Raw genomic sequence first — 19805 nt, 5'->3', positions numbered from 1 at the left:
GAGGGCGAGAAGGCACGCAGCGCTTTCTGAGGCGGCCAGGCGGCCAAGGCACGCGCTGCTTTGCTAGGCGCCGAAGGCACGCAGCGCTTCCTTCGTTTGCGAGGCAGCGAAGAGATGGAGCGCTTTGCTTCTTGGCCAGGCAGCGAACAGGCGCCGTGCTTTGCTTTCTGCCACTCAGCGAATACACGCAGCGCTCTGCTTTTTGGCGAGGCACTGAACAGATGCAGCGTTTAGTTTGCGAGGCGGCCAAGAGACGCGGCGCTTTGCATGCTGGCGAGGCGGCGAGCAGATCGAGTGCTTTGCTTGTTGGCGAGGCAGCGAAGAGATGCAGCGGTTTGCTTGTTGGCGAGGCAGCGAAGAGATTCAGCAGTCTCCTTGTTTGTGACACAGCGACCATGCCCAGTGCTTGCTCTTTGTGCGAGGCAGCGAAGAGATGCAGCACTTTGCTTGTGCACCAGGTGGCGCAGTGGCGTCGCGGATGGCTTTTTGGCGTGGAGGCGAAGCGAGGCAGCACTTTGTTAGTTGGCGAGGCAGCGAAGAGACGCAGCAGGCTGCTTGTTTGTGAGACAGCCAACATGCACAGTGGTTAGCTCTTGTGCGAGGCAGCGAATGAGGGCAGAGCAAATCGCTTTGTGCGTTCGCCGCCTCGCTGCCTAGCAAAGCGTCGTCTGCCTTGGGCGCCTAGCAAAGCTGCGCGTGCCGTCGCCGTCAAGCAAAGCGCCGTGTTCCTTGGGCGCCTAGCAAAGAAGTGCCTGCGTTCGGCGCCTCGCCGCATTGCAGCCTAGCAAAGCGCTGCGTGCCTTCGGCGGCTGGCAAAGCAGTGCGTGCCTTCGCCGCCTCACACACCGCGTTGTGCCTTCGGCGCCTGGCAAAGCAGCGCGTGCCTTCGCCGCCTGGCCTGCTAAGAAAGCGCTGCGTGCCTTCTCGCCCTCGCCGCCTAGCAAAGCGCCGTGTGCCTTCGCCGCCTCGCCGCCTAGCAAAGCTCCGCGTCCCGTCGCCGCCTACAAAGCGCCGTGTTCCTTCGGCGCCTAGCAAAGCAGCGCGTGCCTTCGCCGCCTAAGAAAGCGCTGCGTGCCTTCTCGCCCTCGCCGCCTAGCAAAGCGCCCTCTCCCTTCACCGCCTCCCGAACCGCTTCGTCCCTTCGCCGCCTCGCCGCCTAGCAAAGCGCTGCTTGCCTTCGCCGCCTCACACACCGCTGCGTCCCTTCGCCGCCTCGCCGCTTAGCAAACGCCGTAGGAGCGCCGAAGGGACACGGCGCTTTTGTAGGCGCCGAAGGCACGTGGCGCTTTGCTAAGGCACGAGGCAGCGAAGGCACGAGGCAGCCATTTGATCGTGCTCGACGGGCTAGGGCGCCTTGCTAGGCGGCGAGGCGGCGAAGGCACGCAGCGCTTTGCCAGGCGCCCAGGGACGCAGCGCTCGGCGAGGGCACGCAGTGCTTTGCCAGGCGCCGAAGGCACTCAGCGCTTTGCCAGGCGCCGAAGGCACGCAGCGCTCTAGGAGGCGGCGAGGGCACACAGTGCTTTGCTAGGCGGCGAGCCGACGTGCAGCTTTGCTAGGCAGCGAAGGCTGAGGACGCTTTGCTAGGCGCTTTGCTAGGCGGCGAAGGCACGAAGCGATTTGGGAGGCGAGGCGGCGAAGGCACACGGCGCTTTGCTAGGCGGCGAGGGCGAGAAGGCACGCAGCGCTTTCTGAGGCGGCGAGGCGGCCAAGGCACGCGCTGCTTTGCTAGGCGCCGAAGGCACGCAGCGCTTCCTTCGTTTGCGAGGCAGCGAAGAGATGGAGCGCTTTGCTTGTTGGCCAGGCAGCGAACAGGCGCCGTGCTTTGCTTTCTGCCACTCAGCGAATACACGCAGCGCTCTGCTTTTTGGCGAGGCACTGAACAGATGCAGCGTTTAGTTTGCGAGGCGTTCAAGAGACGCGGCGCTTTGCATGCTGGCGAGGCGGCGAGCAGATCGAGTGCTTTGCTTGTTGGCGAGGCAGCGAAGAGATTCAGCAGTCTCCTTGTTTGTGACACAGCGACCATGCCCAGTGCTTGCTCTTTGTGCGAGGCAGCGAAGAGATGCAGCACTTTGCTTGTGCACCAGGTGGCGCAGTGGCATGGCGGATGACTTTTTCGCCTGGAGGCGAAGCGAGGCAGCACTTTGTTAGTTGGCGAGGCAGCGAAGAGACGCAGCAGGCTGCTTGTTTGTGAGACAGCCAACATGCACAGTGGTTAGCTCTTGTGCGAGGCAGCGAATGACCGCCGAGCAAATCGCTTTGTGCGTTCGCCGCCTCGCTGCCTAGCAAAGCGTCGTCTGCCTTGGGCGCCTAGCAAAGCTGCGCGTGCCGTCGCCGTCAAGCAAAGCGCCGTGTTCCTTGGGCGCCTAGCAAAGAAGTGCCTGCGTTCGGCGCCTCGCCGCATTGCAGCCTAGCAAAGCGCTGCGTGCCTTCGGCGGCTGGCAAAGCAGTGCGTGCCTTCGCCGCCTCACACACCGCGTTGTGCCTTCGGCGCCTGGCAAAGCAGCGCGTGCCTTCGCCGCCTGGCCTGCTAAGAAAGCGCTGCGTGCCTTCTCGCCCTCGCCGCCTAGCAAAGCGCCGTGTGCCTTCGCCGCCTCGCCGCCTAGCAAAGCTCCGCGTCCCGTCGCCGCCTACAAAGCGCCGTGTTCCTTCGGCGCCTAGCAAAGCAGCGCGTGCCTTCGCCGCCTAAGAAAGCGCTGCGTGCCTTTTCGCCCTCGCCGCCCAACAAAGCGCCCTGTCCCTTCACCGCCTCCCGAACCGCTTCGTCCCTTCGCCGCCTCGCCGCCTAGCAAAGCGCTGCTTGCCTTCGCCGCCTCACACACCGCTGCGTCCCTTCGCCGCCTCGCCGCTTAGCAAACGCCGTGGGAGCGCCGAAGGGACACGGCGCTTTTGTAGGCGCCGAAGGCACGTGGCGCTTTGCTAAGGCACGAGGCAGCGAAGGCACGCAGCCATTTGATCGTGCTCGACGGGCTAGGGCGCCTTGCTAGGCGGCGAGGCGGCCAAGGCACGCAGCGCTTTGCCAGGCGCCCAGGGACGCAGCGCTCGGCGAGGGCACGCAGTGCTTTGCCAGGCGCCGAAGGCACTCAGCGCTTTGCCAGGCGCCGAAGGCACGCAGCGCTCTAGCAGGCGGCGAGGGCACACAGTGCTTTGCTAGGCGGCGAGCGGACGTGCAGCTTTGCTAGGCAGCGAAGGCTGAGGACGCTTTGCTAGGCGCTTTGCTAGGCGGCGAGGGCGAGAAGGCACGCAGCGCTTTCTGAGGCGGCGAGGCGGCCAAGGCACGCGCTGCTTTGCTAGGCGCCGAAGGCACGCAGCGCTTCCTTCGTTTGCGAGGCAGCGAAGAGATGGAGCGCTTTGCTTGTTGGCCAGGCAGCGAACAGGCGCCGTGCTTTGCTTTCTGCCACTCAGCGAATACACGCAGCGCTCTGCTTTTTGGCGAGGCAGTGAACAGATGCAGCGTTTAGTTTGCGAGGCGGCCAAGAGACGCGGCGCTTTGCATGCTGGCGAGGCGGCGAGCAGATCGAGTGCTTTGCTTGTTGGCGAGGCAGCGAAGAGATGCAGCGGTTTGCTTGTTGGCGAGGCAGCGAAGAGATTCAGCAGTCTCCTTGTTTGTGACACAGCGACCATGCCCAGTGCTTGCTCTTTGTGCGAGGCAGCGAAGAGATGCAGCACTTTTCTTGTGCACCAGGTGGCGCAGTGGCGTCGCGGATGGCTTTTTCGCCTGGAGGCGAAGCGAGGCAGCACTTTGCTAGTTGGCGAGGCAGCGAAGAGACGCAGCAGGCTGCTTGTTTGTGAGACAGCCAACATGCACAGTGGTTAGCTCTTGTGCGAGGCAGCGAATGAGGGCAGAGCAAATGGCTTTGTGCGTTCGCCGCCTCGCTGCCTAGCAAAGCGTCGTCTGCCTTGGGCGCCTAGCAAAGCTGCGCGTGCCGTCGCCGTCAAGCAAAGCGCCGTGTTCCTTGGGCGCCTAGCAAAGAAGTGCCTGCGTTCGGCGCCTCGCCGCATTGCAGCCTAGCAAAGCGCTGCGTGCCTTCGGCGGCTGGCAAAGCAGTGCGTGCCTTCGCCGCCTCACACACCGCGTTGTGCCTTCGGCGCCTGGCAAAGCAGCGCGTGCCTTCGCCGCCTGGCCTGCTAAGAAAGCGCTGCGTGCCTTCTCGCCCTCGCCGCCTAGCAAAGCGCCGTGTGCCTTCGCCGCCTCGCCGCCTAGCAAAGCTCCGCGTCCCGTCGCCGCCTACAAAGCGCCGTGTTCCTTCGGCGCCTAGCAAAGCAGCGCGTGCCTTCGCCGCCTAAGAAAGCGCTGCGTGCCTTTTCGCCCTCGCCGCCCAACAAAGCGCCCTGTCCCTTCACCGCCTCCCGAACCGCTTCGTCCCTTCGCCGCCTCGCCGCCTAGCAAAGCGCTGCTTGCCTTCGCCGCCTCACACACCGCTGCGTCCCTTCGCCGCCTCGCCGCTTAGCAAACGCCGTGGGAGCGCCGAAGGGACACGGCGCTTTTGTAGGCGCCGAAGGCACGTGGCGCTTTGCTAAGGCACGAGGCAGCGAAGGCACGCAGCCATTTGATCGTGCTCGACGGGCTAGGGCGCCTTGCTAGGCGGCGAGGCGGCCAAGGCACGCAGCGCTTTGCCAGGCGCCCAGGGACGCAGCGCTCGGCGAGGGCACGCAGTGCTTTGCCAGGCGCCGAAGGCACTCAGCGCTTTGCCAGGCGCCGAAGGCACGCAGCGCTCTAGGAGGCGGCGAGGGCACACAGTGCTTTGCTAGGCGGCGAGCCGACGTGGAGCTTTGCTAGGCAGCGAAGGCTGAGGACGCTTTGCTAGGCGCTTTGCTAGGCGGCGAGGGCGAGAAGGCACGCAGCGCTTTCTGAGGCGGCCAGGCGGCCAAGGCACGCGCTGCTTTGCTAGGCGCCGAAGGCACGCAGCGCTTCCTTCGTTTGCGAGGCAGCGAAGAGATGGAGCGCTTTGCTTCTTGGCCAGGCAGCGAACAGGCGCCGTGCTTTGCTTTCTGCCACTCAGCGAATACACGCAGCGCTCTGCTTTTTGGCGAGGCACTGAACAGATGCAGCGTTTAGTTTGCGAGGCGGCCAAGAGACGCGGCGCTTTGCATGCTGGCGAGGCGGCGAGCAGATCGAGTGCTTTGCTTGTTGGCGAGGCAGCGAAGAGATGCAGCGGTTTGCTTGTTGGCGAGGCAGCGAAGAGATTCAGCAGTCTCCTTGTTTGTGACACAGCGACCATGCCCAGTGCTTGCTCTTTGTGCGAGGCAGCGAAGAGATGCAGCACTTTGCTTGTGCACCAGGTGGCGCAGTGGCGTCGCGGATGGCTTTTTGGCGTGGAGGCGAAGCGAGGCAGCACTTTGTTAGTTGGCGAGGCAGCGAAGAGACGCAGCAGGCTGCTTGTTTGTGAGACAGCCAACATGCACAGTGGTTAGCTCTTGTGCGAGGCAGCGAATGAGGGCAGAGCAAATCGCTTTGTGCGTTCGCCGCCTCGCTGCCTAGCAAAGCGTCGTCTGCCTTGGGCGCCTAGCAAAGCTGCGCGTGCCGTCGCCGTCAAGCAAAGCGCCGTGTTCCTTGGGCGCCTAGCAAAGAAGTGCCTGCGTTCGGCGCCTCGCCGCATTGCAGCCTAGCAAAGCGCTGCGTGCCTTCGGCGGCTGGCAAAGCAGTGCGTGCCTTCGCCGCCTCACACACCGCGTTGTGCCTTCGGCGCCTGGCAAAGCAGCGCGTGCCTTCGCCGCCTGGCCTGCTAAGAAAGCGCTGCGTGCCTTCTCGCCCTCGCCGCCTAGCAAAGCGCCGTGTGCCTTCGCCGCCTCGCCGCCTAGCAAAGCTCCGCGTCCCGTCGCCGCCTACAAAGCGCCGTGTTCCTTCGGCGCCTAGCAAAGCAGCGCGTGCCTTCGCCGCCTAAGAAAGCGCTGCGTGCCTTCTCGCCCTCGCCGCCTAGCAAAGCGCCCTCTCCCTTCACCGCCTCCCGAACCGCTTCGTCCCTTCGCCGCCTCGCCGCCTAGCAAAGCGCTGCTTGCCTTCGCCGCCTCACACACCGCTGCGTCCCTTCGCCGCCTCGCCGCTTAGCAAACGCCGTAGGAGCGCCGAAGGGACACGGCGCTTTTGTAGGCGCCGAAGGCACGTGGCGCTTTGCTAAGGCACGAGGCAGCGAAGGCACGAGGCAGCCATTTGATCGTGCTCGACGGGCTAGGGCGCCTTGCTAGGCGGCGAGGCGGCGAAGGCACGCAGCGCTTTGCCAGGCGCCCAGGGACGCAGCGCTCGGCGAGGGCACGCAGTGCTTTGCCAGGCGCCGAAGGCACTCAGCGCTTTGCCAGGCGCCGAAGGCACGCAGCGCTCTAGGAGGCGGCGAGGGCACACAGTGCTTTGCTAGGCGGCGAGCCGACGTGCAGCTTTGCTAGGCAGCGAAGGCTGAGGACGCTTTGCTAGGCGCTTTGCTAGGCGGCGAAGGCACGAAGCGATTTGGGAGGCGAGGCGGCGAAGGCACACGGCGCTTTGCTAGGCGGCGAGGGCGAGAAGGCACGCAGCGCTTTCTGAGGCGGCGAGGCGGCCAAGGCACGCGCTGCTTTGCTAGGCGCCGAAGGCACGCAGCGCTTCCTTCGTTTGCGAGGCAGCGAAGAGATGGAGCGCTTTGCTTGTTGGCCAGGCAGCGAACAGGCGCCGTGCTTTGCTTTCTGCCACTCAGCGAATACACGCAGCGCTCTGCTTTTTGGCGAGGCACTGAACAGATGCAGCGTTTAGTTTGCGAGGCGTTCAAGAGACGCGGCGCTTTGCATGCTGGCGAGGCGGCGAGCAGATCGAGTGCTTTGCTTGTTGGCGAGGCAGCGAAGAGATTCAGCAGTCTCCTTGTTTGTGACACAGCGACCATGCCCAGTGCTTGCTCTTTGTGCGAGGCAGCGAAGAGATGCAGCACTTTGCTTGTGCACCAGGTGGCGCAGTGGCATGGCGGATGACTTTTTCGCCTGGAGGCGAAGCGAGGCAGCACTTTGTTAGTTGGCGAGGCAGCGAAGAGACGCAGCAGGCTGCTTGTTTGTGAGACAGCCAACATGCACAGTGGTTAGCTCTTGTGCGAGGCAGCGAATGACCGCCGAGCAAATCGCTTTGTGCGTTCGCCGCCTCGCTGCCTAGCAAAGCGTCGTCTGCCTTGGGCGCCTAGCAAAGCTGCGCGTGCCGTCGCCGTCAAGCAAAGCGCCGTGTTCCTTGGGCGCCTAGCAAAGAAGTGCCTGCGTTCGGCGCCTCGCCGCATTGCAGCCTAGCAAAGCGCTGCGTGCCTTCGGCGGCTGGCAAAGCAGTGCGTGCCTTCGCCGCCTCACACACCGCGTTGTGCCTTCGGCGCCTGGCAAAGCAGCGCGTGCCTTCGCCGCCTGGCCTGCTAAGAAAGCGCTGCGTGCCTTCTCGCCCTCGCCGCCTAGCAAAGCGCCGTGTGCCTTCGCCGCCTCGCCGCCTAGCAAAGCTCCGCGTCCCGTCGCCGCCTACAAAGCGCCGTGTTCCTTCGGCGCCTAGCAAAGCAGCGCGTGCCTTCGCCGCCTAAGAAAGCGCTGCGTGCCTTTTCGCCCTCGCCGCCCAACAAAGCGCCCTGTCCCTTCACCGCCTCCCGAACCGCTTCGTCCCTTCGCCGCCTCGCCGCCTAGCAAAGCGCTGCTTGCCTTCGCCGCCTCACACACCGCTGCGTCCCTTCGCCGCCTCGCCGCTTAGCAAACGCCGTGGGAGCGCCGAAGGGACACGGCGCTTTTGTAGGCGCCGAAGGCACGTGGCGCTTTGCTAAGGCACGAGGCAGCGAAGGCACGCAGCCATTTGATCGTGCTCGACGGGCTAGGGCGCCTTGCTAGGCGGCGAGGCGGCCAAGGCACGCAGCGCTTTGCCAGGCGCCCAGGGACGCAGCGCTCGGCGAGGGCACGCAGTGCTTTGCCAGGCGCCGAAGGCACTCAGCGCTTTGCCAGGCGCCGAAGGCACGCAGCGCTCTAGCAGGCGGCGAGGGCACACAGTGCTTTGCTAGGCGGCGAGCGGACGTGCAGCTTTGCTAGGCAGCGAAGGCTGAGGACGCTTTGCTAGGCGCTTTGCTAGGCGGCGAGGGCGAGAAGGCACGCAGCGCTTTCTGAGGCGGCGAGGCGGCCAAGGCACGCGCTGCTTTGCTAGGCGCCGAAGGCACGCAGCGCTTCCTTCGTTTGCGAGGCAGCGAAGAGATGGAGCGCTTTGCTTGTTGGCCAGGCAGCGAACAGGCGCCGTGCTTTGCTTTCTGCCAGTCAGCGAATACACGCAGCGCTCTGCTTTTTGGCGAGGCAGTGAACAGATGCAGCGTTTAGTTTGCGAGGCGGCCAAGAGACGCGGCGCTTTGCATGCTGGCGAGGCGGCGAGCAGATCGAGTGCTTTGCTTGTTGGCGAGGCAGCGAAGAGATGCAGCGGTTTGCTTGTTGGCGAGGCAGCGAAGAGATTCAGCAGTCTCCTTGTTTGTGACACAGCGACCATGCCCAGTGCTTGCTCTTTGTGCGAGGCAGCGAAGAGATGCAGCACTTTTCTTGTGCACCAGGTGGCGCAGTGGCGTCGCGGATGGCTTTTTCGCCTGGAGGCGAAGCGAGGCAGCACTTTGCTAGTTGGCGAGGCAGCGAAGAGACGCAGCAGGCTGCTTGTTTGTGAGACAGCCAACATGCACAGTGGTTAGCTCTTGTGCGAGGCAGCGAATGAGGGCAGAGCAAATCGCTTTGTGCGTTCGCCGCCTCGCTGCCTAGCAAAGCGTCGTCTGCCTTGGGCGCCTAGCAAAGCTGCGCGTGCCGTGGCCGTCAAGCAAAGCGCCGTGTTCCTTGGGCGCCTAGCAAAGAAGTGCCTGCGTTCGGCGCCTCGCCGCATTGCAGCCTAGCAAAGCGCTGCGTGCCTTCGGCGGCTGGCAAAGCAGTGCGTGCCTTCGCCGCCTCACACACCGCGTTGTGCCTTCGGCGCCTGGCAAAGCAGCGCGTGCCTTCGCCGCCTGGCCTGCTAAGAAAGCGCTGCGTGCCTTCTCGCCCTCGCCGCCTAGCAAAGCGCCGTGTGCCTTCGCCGCCTCGCCGCCTAGCAAAGCTCCGCGTCCCGTCGCCGCCTACAAAGCGCCGTGTTCCTTCGGCGCCTAGCAAAGCAGCGCGTGCCTTCGCCGCCTAAGAAAGCGCTGCGTGCCTTTTCGCCCTCGCCGCCCAACAAAGCGCCCTGTCCCTTCACCGCCTCCCGAACCGCTTCGTCCCTTCGCCGCCTCGCCGCCTAGCAAAGCGCTGCTTGCCTTCGCCGCCTCACACACCGCTGCGTCCCTTCGCCGCCTCGCCGCTTAGCAAACGCCGTGGGAGCGCCGAAGCAACACGGCGCTTTTGGAGGCGCCGAAGGCACGTGGCGCTTTGCTAAGGCACGAGGCAGCGAAGGCACGCAGCCATTTGATCGTGCTCGACGGGCTAGGGCGCCTTGCTAGGCGGCGAGGCGGCCAAGGCACGCAGCGCTTTGCCAGGCGCCCAGGGACGCAGCGCTCGGCGAGGGCACGCAGTGCTTTGCCAGGCGCCGAAGGCACTCAGCGCTTTGCCAGGCGCCGAAGGCACGCAGCGCTCTAGGAGGCGGCGAGGGCACACAGTGCTTTGCTAGGCGGCGAGCCGACGTGGAGCTTTGCTAGGCAGCGAAGGCTGAGGACGCTTTGCTAGGCGCTTTGCTAGGCGGCGAGGGCGAGAAGGCACGCAGCGCTTTCTGAGGCGGCGAGGCGGCCAAGGCACGCGCTGCTTTGCTAGGCGCCGAAGGCACGCAGCGCTTCCTTCGTTTGCGAGGCAGCGAAGAGATGGAGCGCTTTGCTTCTTGGCCAGGCAGCGAACAGGCGCCGTGCTTTGCTTTCTGCCACTCAGCGAATACACGCAGCGCTCTGCTTTTTGGCGAGGCAGTGAACAGATGCAGCGTTTAGTTTGCGAGGCGGCCAAGAGACGCGGCGCTTTGCATGCTGGCGAGGCGGCGAGCAGATCGAGTGCTTTGCTTGTTGGCGAGGCAGCGAAGAGATGCAGCGGTTTGCTTGTTGGCGAGGCAGCGAAGAGATTCAGCAGTCTCCTTGTTTGTGACACAGCGACCATGCCCAGTGCTTGCTCTTTGTGCGAGGCAGCGAAGAGATGCAGCACTTTTCTTGTGCACCAGGTGGCGCAGTGGCGTCGCGGATGGCTTTTTCGCCTGGAGGCGAAGCGAGGCAGCACTTTGCTAGTTGGCGAGGCAGCGAAGAGACGCAGCAGGCTGCTTGTTTGTGAGACAGCCAACATGCACAGTGGTTAGCTCTTGTGCGAGGCAGCGAATGAGGGCAGAGCAAATCGCTTTGTGCGTTCGCCGCCTCGCTGCCTAGCAAAGCGTCGTCTGCCTTGGGCGCCTAGCAAAGCTGCGCGTGCCGTCGCCGTCAAGCAAAGCGCCGTGTTCCTTGGGCGCCTAGCAAAGAAGTGCCTGCGTTCGGCGCCTCGCCGCATTGCAGCCTAGCAAAGCGCTGCGTGCCTTCGGCGGCTGGCAAAGCAGTGCGTGCCTTCGCCGCCTCACACACCGCGTTGTGCCTTCGGCGCCTGGCAAAGCAGCGCGTGCCTTCGCCGCCTGGCCTGCTAAGAAAGCGCTGCGTGCCTTCTCGCCCTCGCCGCCTAGCAAAGCGCCGTGTGCCTTCGCCGCCTCGCCGCCTAGCAAAGCTCCGCGTCCCGTCGCCGCCTACAAAGCGCCGTGTTCCTTCGGCGCCTAGCAAAGCAGCGCGTGCCTTCGCCGCCTAAGAAAGCGCTGCGTGCCTTTTCGCCCTCGCCGCCCAACAAAGCGCCCTGTCCCTTCACCGCCTCCCGAACCGCTTCGTCCCTTCGCCGCCTCGCCGCCTAGCAAAGCGCTGCTTGCCTTCGCCGCCTCACACACCGCTGCGTCCCTTCGCCGCCTCGCCGCTTAGCAAACGCCGTGGGAGCGCCGAAGGGACACGGCGCTTTTGTAGGCGCCGAAGGCACGTGGCGCTTTGCTAAGGCACGAGGCAGCGAAGGCACGCAGCCATTTGATCGTGCTCGACGGGCTAGGGCGCCTTGCTAGGCGGCGAGGCGGCCAAGGCACGCAGCGCTTTGCCAGGCGCCCAGGGACGCAGCGCTCGGCGAGGGCACGCAGTGCTTTGCCAGGCGCCGAAGGCACTCAGCGCTTTGCCAGGCGCCGAAGGCACGCAGCGCTCTAGCAGGCGGCGAGGGCACACAGTGCTTTGCTAGGCGGCGAGCCGACGTGGAGCTTTGCTAGGCAGCGAAGGCTGAGGACGCTTTGCTAGGCGCTTTGCTAGGCGGCGAGGGCGAGAAGGCACGCAGCGCTTTCTGAGGCGGCCAGGCGGCCAAGGCACGCGCTGCTTTGCTAGGCGCCGAAGGCACGCAGCGCTTCCTTCGTTTGCGAGGCAGCGAAGAGATGGAGCGCTTTGCTTCTTGGCCAGGCAGCGAACAGGCGCCGTGCTTTGCTTTCTGCCACTCAGCGAATACACGCAGCGCTCTGCTTTTTGGCGAGGCAGTGAACAGATGCAGCGTTTAGTTTGCGAGGCGGCCAAGAGACGCGGCGCTTTGCATGCTGGCGAGGCGGCGAGCAGATCGAGTGCTTTGCTTGTTGGCGAGGCAGCGAAGAGATGCAGCGGTTTGCTTGTTGGCGAGGCAGCGAAGAGATTCAGCAGTCTCCTTGTTTGTGACACAGCGACCATGCCCAGTGCTTGCTCTTTGTGCGAGGCAGCGAAGAGATGCAGCACTTTTCTTGTGCACCAGGTGGCGCAGTGGCGTCGCGGATGGCTTTTTCGCCTGGAGGCGAAGCGAGGCAGCACTTTGCTAGTTGGCGAGGCAGCGAAGAGACGCAGCAGGCTGCTTGTTTGTGAGACAGCCAACATGCACAGTGGTTAGCTCTTGTGCGAGGCAGCGAATGAGGGCAGAGCAAATGGCTTTGTGCGTTCGCCGCCTCGCTGCCTAGCAAAGCGTCGTCTGCCTTGGGCGCCTAGCAAAGCTGCGCGTGCCGTCGCCGTCAAGCAAAGCGCCGTGTTCCTTGGGCGCCTAGCAAAGAAGTGCCTGCGTTCGGCGCCTCGCCGCATTGCAGCCTAGCAAAGCGCTGCGTGCCTTCGGCGGCTGGCAAAGCAGTGCGTGCCTTCGCCGCCTCACACACCGCGTTGTGCCTTCGGCGCCTGGCAAAGCAGCGCGTGCCTTCGCCGCCTGGCCTCCTAAGAAAGCGCTGCGTGCCTTCTCGCCCTCGCCGCCTAGCAAAGCGCCGTGTGCCTTCGCCGCCTCGCCGCCTAGCAAAGCTCCGCGTCCCGTCGCCGCCTACAAAGCGCCGTGTTCCTTCGGCGCCTAGCAAAGCAGCGCGTGCCTTCGCCGCCTAAGAAAGCGCTGCGTGCCTTTTCGCCCTCGCCGCCCAACAAAGCGCCCTGTCCCTTCGCCGCCTCACACACCGCTGCGTCCCTTCGCCGCCTCGCCGCTTAGCAAACGCCGTGGGAGCGCCGAAGGGACACGGCGCTTTTGTAGGCGCCGAAGGCACGTGGCGCTTTGCTAAGGCACGAGGCAGCGAAGGCACGAGGCAGCCATTTGATCGTGCTCGACGGGCTAGGGCGCCTTGCTAGGCGGCGAGGCGGCCAAGGCACGCAGCGCTTTGCCAGGCGCCCAGGGACGCAGCGCTCGGCGAGGGCACGCAGTGCTTTGCCAGGCGCCGAAGGCACTCAGCGCTTTGCCAGGCGCCGAAGGCACGCAGCGCTCTAGCAGGCGGCGAGGGCACACAGTGCTTTGCTAGGCGGCGAGCCGACGTGCAGCTTTGCTAGGCAGCGAAGGCTGAGGACGCTTTGCTAGGCGCTTTGCTAGGCGGCCAAGGCACGAAGCGATTTGGGAGGCGAGGCGGCGAAGGCACACGGCGCTTTGCTAGGCGGCGAGGGCGAGAAGGCACGCAGCGCTTTCTGAGGCGGCGAGGCGGCCAAGGCACGCGCTGCTTTGCTAGGCGCCGAAGGCACGCAGCGCTTCCTTCGTTTGCGAGGCAGCGAAGAGATGGAGCGCTTTGCTTGTTGGCCAGGCAGCGAACAGGCGCCGTGCTTTGCTTTCTGCCACTCAGCGAATACACGCAGCGCTCTGCTTTTTGGCGAGGCAGTGAACAGATGCAGCGTTTAGTTTGCGAGGCGTTCAAGAGACGCGGCGCTTTGCATGCTGGCGAGGCGGCGAGCAGATCGAGTGCTTTGCTTGTTGGCGAGGCAGCGAAGAGATTCAGCAGTCTCCTTGTTTGTGACACAGCGACCATGCCCAGTGCTTGCTCTTTGTGCGAGGCAGCGAAGAGATGCAGCACTTTGCTTGTGCACCAGGTGGCGCAGTGGCGTCGCGGATGACTTTTTCGCCTGGAGGCGAAGCGAGGCAGCACTTTGTTAGTTGGCGAGGCAGCGAAGAGACGCAGCAGGCTGCTTGTTTGTGAGACAGCCAACATGCACAGTGGTTAGCTCTTGTGCGAGGCAGCGAATGACCGCCGAGCAAATCGCTTTGTGCGTTCGCCGCCTCGCTGCCTAGCAAAGCGTCGTCTGCCTTGGGCGCCTAGCAAAGCTGCGCGTGCCGTCGCCGTCAAGCAAAGCGCCGTGTTCCTTGGGCGCCTAGCAAAGAAGTGCCTGCGTTCGGCGCCTCGCCGCATTGCAGCCTAGCAAAGCGCTGCGTGCCTTCGGCGGCTGGCAAAGCAGTGCGTGCCTTCGCCGCCTCACACACCGCGTTGTGCCTTCGGCGCCTGGCAAAGCAGCGCGTGCCTTCGCCGCCTGGCCTGCTAAGAAAGCGCTGCGTGCCTTCTCGCCCTCGCCGCCTAGCAAAGCGCCGTGTCCCTTCGCCGCCTACAAAGCGCCGTGTTCCTTCGGCGCCTAGCAAAGCAGCGCGTGCCTTCGCCGCCTAAGAAAGCGCTGCGTGCCTTTTCGCCCTCGCCGCCCAACAAAGCGCCCTGTCCCTTCGCCGCCTCACACACCGCTGCGTCCCTTCGCCGCCTCGCCGCTTAGCAAACGCCGTGGGAGCGCCGAAGGGACACGGCGCTTTTGTAGGCGCCAAAGGCACGTGGCGCTTTGCTAAGGCACGAGGCAGCGAAGGCACGAGGCAGCCATTTGATCGCGCTCGACGGGCTAGGGCGCCTTGCTAGGCGGCGAGGCGGCCAAGGCACGCAGCGCTTTGCCAGGCGCCCAGGGACGCAGCGCTCGGCGAGGGCACGCAGTGCTTTGCCAGGCGCCGAAGGCACTCAGCGCTTTGCCAGGCGCCGAAGGCACGCAGCGCTCTAGCAGCCGGCGAGGGCACACAGTGCTTTGCTAGGCGGCGAGCGGACGTGCAGCTTTGCTAGGCAGCGAAGGCTGAGGACGCTTTGCTAGGCGCTTTGCTAGGCGGCGAAGGCACGAAGCGATTTGGGAGGCGGCGAAGGCACACGGCGCTTTGCTAGGCGGCGAGGGCGAGAAGGCACGCAGCGCTTTCTGAGGCGGCCAGGCGGCGAAGGCACGCGCTGCTTTGCTAGGCGCCGAAGGCACGCAGCGCTTCCTTCGTTTGCGAGGCAGCGAAGAGATGGAGCGCTTTGCTTGTTGGCCAGGCAGCGAACAGGCGCCGTGCTTTGCTTTCTGCCACTCAGCGAATACACGCAGCGCTCTGCTTTTTGGCGAGGCAGTGAACAGATGCAGCGTTTAGTTTGCGAGGCGGCCAAGAGACGCGGCGCTTTGCATGCTGGCGAGGCGGCGAGCAGATCGAGTGCTTTGCTTGTTGGCGAGGCAGCGAAGAGATGCAGCGGTTTGCTTGTTGGCGAGGCAGCGAAGAGATTCAGCAGTCTCCTTGTTTGTGACACAGCGACCATGCCCAGTGCTTGCTCTTTGTGCGAGGCAGCGAAGAGATGCAGCACTTTGCTTGTGCACCAGGTGGCGCAGTGGCATGGCGGATGACTTTTTCGCCTGGAGGCGAAGCGAGGCAGCACTTTGTTAGTTGGCGAGGCAGCGAAGAGACGCAGCAGGCTGCTTGTTTGTGAGACAGCCAACATGCACAGTGGTTAGCTATTGTGCGAGGCAGCGAATGACCGCCGAGCAAATCGCTTTGTGCGTTCGCCGCCTCGCTGCCTAGCAAAGCGTCGTCTGCCTTGGGCGCCTAGCAAAGCTGCGCGTGCCGTCGCCGTCAAGCAAAGCGCCGTGTTCCTTGGGCGCCTAGCAAAGAAGTGCCTGCGTTCGGCGCCTCGCCGCATTGCAGCCTAGCAAAGCGCTGCGTGCCTTCGGCGGCTGGCAAAGCAGTGCGTGCCTTCGCCGCCTCACACACCGCGTTGTGCCTTCGGCGCCTGGCAAAGCAGCGCGTGCCTTCGCCGCCTGGCCTGCTAAGAAAGCGCTGCGTGCCTTCTCGCCCTCGCCGCCTAGCAAAGCGCCGTGTGCCTTCGCCGCCTCGCCGCCTAGCAAAGCTCCGCGTCCCGTCGCCGCCTACAAAGCGCCGTGTTCCTTCGGCGCCTAGCAAAGCAGCGCGTGCCTTCGCCGCCTAAGAAAGCGCTGCGTGCCTTTTCGCCCTCGCCGCCCAACAAAGCGCCCTGTCCCTTCGCCGCCTCACACACCGCTGCGTCCCTTCGCCGCCTCGCCGCTTAGCAAACGCCGTGGGAGCGCCGAAGGGACACGGCGCTTTTGTAGGCGCCGAAGGCACGTGGCGCTTTGCTAAGGCACGAGGCAGCGAAGGCACGAGGCAGCCATTTGATCGTGCTCGACGGGCTAGGGCGCCTTGCTAGGCGGCGAGGCGGCCAAGGCACGCAGCGCTTTGCCAGGCGCCCAGGGACGCAGCGCTCGGCGAGGGCACGCAGTGCTTTGCCAGGCGCCGAAGGCACTCAGCGCTTTGCCAGGCGCCGAAGGCACGCAGCGCTCTAGGAGGCGGCGAGGGCACACAGTGCTTTGCTAGGCGGCGAGCCGACGTGGAGCTTTGCTAGGCAGCGAAGGCTGAGGACGCTTTGCTAGGCGCTTTGCTAGGCGGCGAAGGCACGAAGCGATTTGGGAGGCGAGGCGGCGAAGGCACACGGCGCTTTGCTAGGCGGCGAGGGCGAGAAGGCACGCAGCGCTTTCTGAGGCGGCGAGGCGGCCAAGGCACGCGCTGCTTTGCTAGGCGCCGAAGGCACGCAGCGCTTCCTTCGTTTGCGAGGCAGCGAAGAGATGGAGCGCTTTGCTTGTTGGCCAGGCAGCGAACAGGCGCCGTGCTTTGCTTTCTGCCACTCAGCGAATACACGCAGCGCTCTGCTTTTTGGCGAGGCAGTGAACAGATGCAGCGTTTAGTTTGCGAGGCGTTCAAGAGACGCGGCGCTTTGCATGCTGGCGAGGCGGCGAGCAGATCGAGTGCTTTGCTTGTTGGCGAGGCAGCGAAGAGATTCAGCAGTCTCCTTGTTTGTGACACAGCGACCATGCCCAGTGCTTGCTCTTTGTGCGAGGCAGCGAAGAGATGCAGCACTTTGCTTGTGCACCAGGTGGCGCAGTGGCATGGCGGATGACTTTTTCGCCTGGAGGCGAAGCGAGGCAGCACTTTGTTAGTTGGCGAGGCAGCGAAGAGACGCAGCAGGCTGCTTGTTTGTGAGACAGCCAACATGCACAGTGGTTAGCTCTTGTGCGAGGCAGCGAATGACCGCCGAGCAAATCGCTTTGTGCGTTCGCCGCCTCGCTGCCTAGCAAAGCGTCGTCTGCCTTGGGCGCCTAGCAAAGCTGCGCGTGCCGTCGCCGTCAAGCAAAGCGCCGTGTTCCTTGGGCGCCTAGCAAAGAAGTGCCTGCGTTCGGCGCCTCGCCGCATTGCAGCCTAGCAAAGCGCTGCGTGCCTTCGGCGGCTGGCAAAGCAGTGCGTGCCTTCGCCGCCTCACACACCGCGTTGTGCCTTCGGCGCCTGGCAAAGCAGCGCGTGCCTTCGCCGCCTGGCCTGCTAAGAAAGCGCTGCGTGCCTTCTCGCCCTCGCCGCCTAGCAAAGCGCCGTGTGCCTTCGCCGCCTCGCCGCCTAGCAAAGCTCCGCGTCCCGTCGCCGCCTACAAAGCGCCGTGTTCCTTCGGCGCCTAGCAAAGCAGCGCGTGCCTTCGCCGCCTAAGAAAGCGCTGCGTGCCTTTTCGCCCTCGCCGCCCAACAAAGCGCCCTGTCCCTTCGCCGCCTCACACACCGCTGCGTCCCTTCGCCGCCTCGCCGCTTAGCAAACGCCGTGGGAGCGCCGAAGGGACACGGCGCTTTTGTAGGCGCCGAAGGCACGTGGCGCTTTGCTAAGGCACGAGGCAGCGAAGGCACGAGGCAGCCATTTGATCGTGCTCGACGGGCTAGGGCGCCTTGCTAGGCGGCGAGGCGGCCAAGGCACGCAGCGCTTTGCCAGGCGCCCAGGGACGCAGCGCTCGGCGAGGGCACGCAGTGCTTTGCCAGGCGCCGAAGGCACTCAGCGCTTTGCCAGGCGCCGAAGGCACGCAGCGCTCTAGCAGGCGGCGAGGGCACACAGTGCTTTGCTAGGCGGCGAGCCGACGTGGAGCTTTGCTAGGCAGCGAAGGGTGAGGACGCTTTGCTAGGCGCTTTGCTAGGCGGCCAAGGCACGAAGCGATTTGGGAGGCGAGGCGGCGAAGGCACACGGCGCTTTGCTAGGCGGCGAGGGCGAGAAGGCACGCAGCGCTTTCTGAGGCGGCGAGGCGGCCAAGGCACGCGCTGCTTTGCTAGGCGCCGAAGGCACGCAGCGCTTCCTTCGTTTGCGAGGCAGCGAAGAGATGGAGCGCTTTGCTTGTTGGCCAGGCAGCGAACAGGCGCCGTGCTTTGCTTTCTGCCACTCAGCGAATACACGCAGCGCTCTGCTTTTTGGCGAGGCAGTGAACAGATGCAGCGTTTAGTTTGCGAGGCGTTCAAGAGACGCGGCGCTTTGCATGCTGGCGAGGCGGCGAGCAGATCGAGTGCTTTGCTTGTTGGCGAGGCAGCGAAGAGATTCAGCAGTCTCCTTGTTTGTGACACAGCGACCATGCCCAGTGCTTGCTCTTTGTGCGAGGCAGCGAAGAGATGCAGCACTTTGCTTGTGCACCAGGTGGCGCAGTGGCATGGCGGATGACTTTTTCGCCTGGAGGCGAAGCGAGGCAGCACTTTGTTAGTTGGCGAGGCAGCGAAGAGACGCAGCAGGCTGCTTGTTTGTGAGACAGCCAACATGCACAGTGGTTAGCTCTTGTGCGAGGCAGCGAATGACCGCCGAGCAAATCGCTTTGTGCGTTCGCCGCCTCGCTGCCTAGCAAAGCGTCGTCTGCCTTGGGCGCCTAGCAAAGCTGCGCGTGCCGTCGCCGTCAAGCAAAGCGCCGTGTTCCTTGGGCGCCTAGCAAAGAAGTGCCTGCGTTCGGCGCCTCGCCGCATTGCAGCCTAGCAAAGCGCTGCGTGCCTTCGGCGGCTGGCAAAGCAGTGCGTGCCTTCGCCGCCTCACACACCGCGTTGTGCCTTCGGCGCCTGGCAAAGCAGCGCGTGCCTTCGCCGCCTGGCCTCCTAAGAAAGCGCTGCGTGCCTTCTCGCCCTCGCCGCCTAGCAAAGCGCCGTGTGCCTTCGCCGCCTCGCCGCCTAGCAAAGCTCCGCGTCCCGTCGCCGCCTACAAAGCGCCGTGTTCCTTCGGCGCCTAGCAAAGCAGCGCGTGCCTTCGCCGCCTAAGAAAGCGCTGCGTGCCTTTTCGCCCTCGCCGCCCAACAAAGCGCCCTGTCCCTTCGCCGCCTCACACACCGCTGCGTCCCTTCGCCGCCTCGCCGCTTAGCAAACGCCGTGGGAGCGCCGAAGGGACACGGCGCTTTTGTAGGCGCCGAAGGCACGTGGCGCTTTGCTAAGGCACGAGGCAGCGAAGGCACGAGGCAGCCATTTGATCGTGCTCGACGGGCTAGGGCGCCTTGCTAGGCGGCGAGGCGGCCAAGGCACGCAGCGCTTTGCCAGGCGCCCAGGGACGCAGCGCTCGGCGAGGGCACGCAGTGCTTTGCCAGGCGCCGAAGGCACTCAGCGCTTTGCCAGGCGCCGAAGGCACGCAGCGCTCTAGCAGGCGGCGAGGGCACACAGTGCTTTGCTAGGCGGCGAGCCGACGTGCAGCTTTGCTAGGCAGCGAAGGCTGAGGACGCTTTGCTAGGCGCTTTGCTAGGCGGCCAAGGCACGAAGCGATTTGGGAGGCGAGGCGGCGAAGGCACACGGCGCTTTGCTAGGCGGCGAGGGCGAGAAGGCACGCAGCGCTTTCTGAGGCGGCGAGGCGGCCAAGGCACGCGCTGCTTTGCTAGGCGCCGAAGGCACGCAGCGCTTCCTTCGTTTGCGAGGCAGCGAAGAGATGGAGCGCTTTGCTTCTTGGCCAGGCAGCGAACAGGCGCCGTGCTTTGCTTTCTGCCACTCAGCGAATACACGCAGCGCTCTGCTTTTTGGCGAGGCAGTGAACAGATGCAGCGTTTAGTTTGCGAGGCGTTCAAGAGACGCGGCGCTTTGCATGCTGGCGAGGCGGCGAGCAGATCGAGTGCTTTGCTTGTTGGCGAGGCAGCGAAGAGATTCAGCAGTCTCCTTGTTTGTGACACAGCGACCATGCCCAGTGCTTGCTCTTTGTGCGAGGCAGCGAAGAGATGCAGCACTTTGCTTGTGCACCAGGTGGCGCAGTGGCATGGCGGATGGCTTTTTCGCCTGGAGGCGAAGCGAGGCAGCACTTTGTTAGTTGGCGAGGCAGCGAAGAGACGCAGCAGGCTGCTTGTTTGTGAGACAGCCAACATGCACAGTGGTTAGCTATTGTGCGAGGCAGCGAATGACCGCCGAGCAAATCGCTTTGTGCGTTCGCCGCCTCGCTGCCTAGCAAAGCGTCGTCTGCCTTGGGCGCCTAGCAAAGCTGCGCGTGCCGTCGCCGTCAAGCAAAGCGCCGTGTTCCTTGGGCGCCTAGCAAAGAAGTGCCTGCGT

Source organism: Apteryx mantelli, chromosome 20 (genome assembly GCF_036417845.1).
Source record: "Apteryx mantelli isolate bAptMan1 chromosome 20, bAptMan1.hap1, whole genome shotgun sequence".
Lineage (NCBI taxonomy): Eukaryota > Metazoa > Chordata > Aves > Apterygiformes > Apterygidae > Apteryx > Apteryx mantelli.
The sequence above is the reverse complement of the archived record's forward strand: the minus strand, read 5'-3'. Positions refer to the sequence as shown.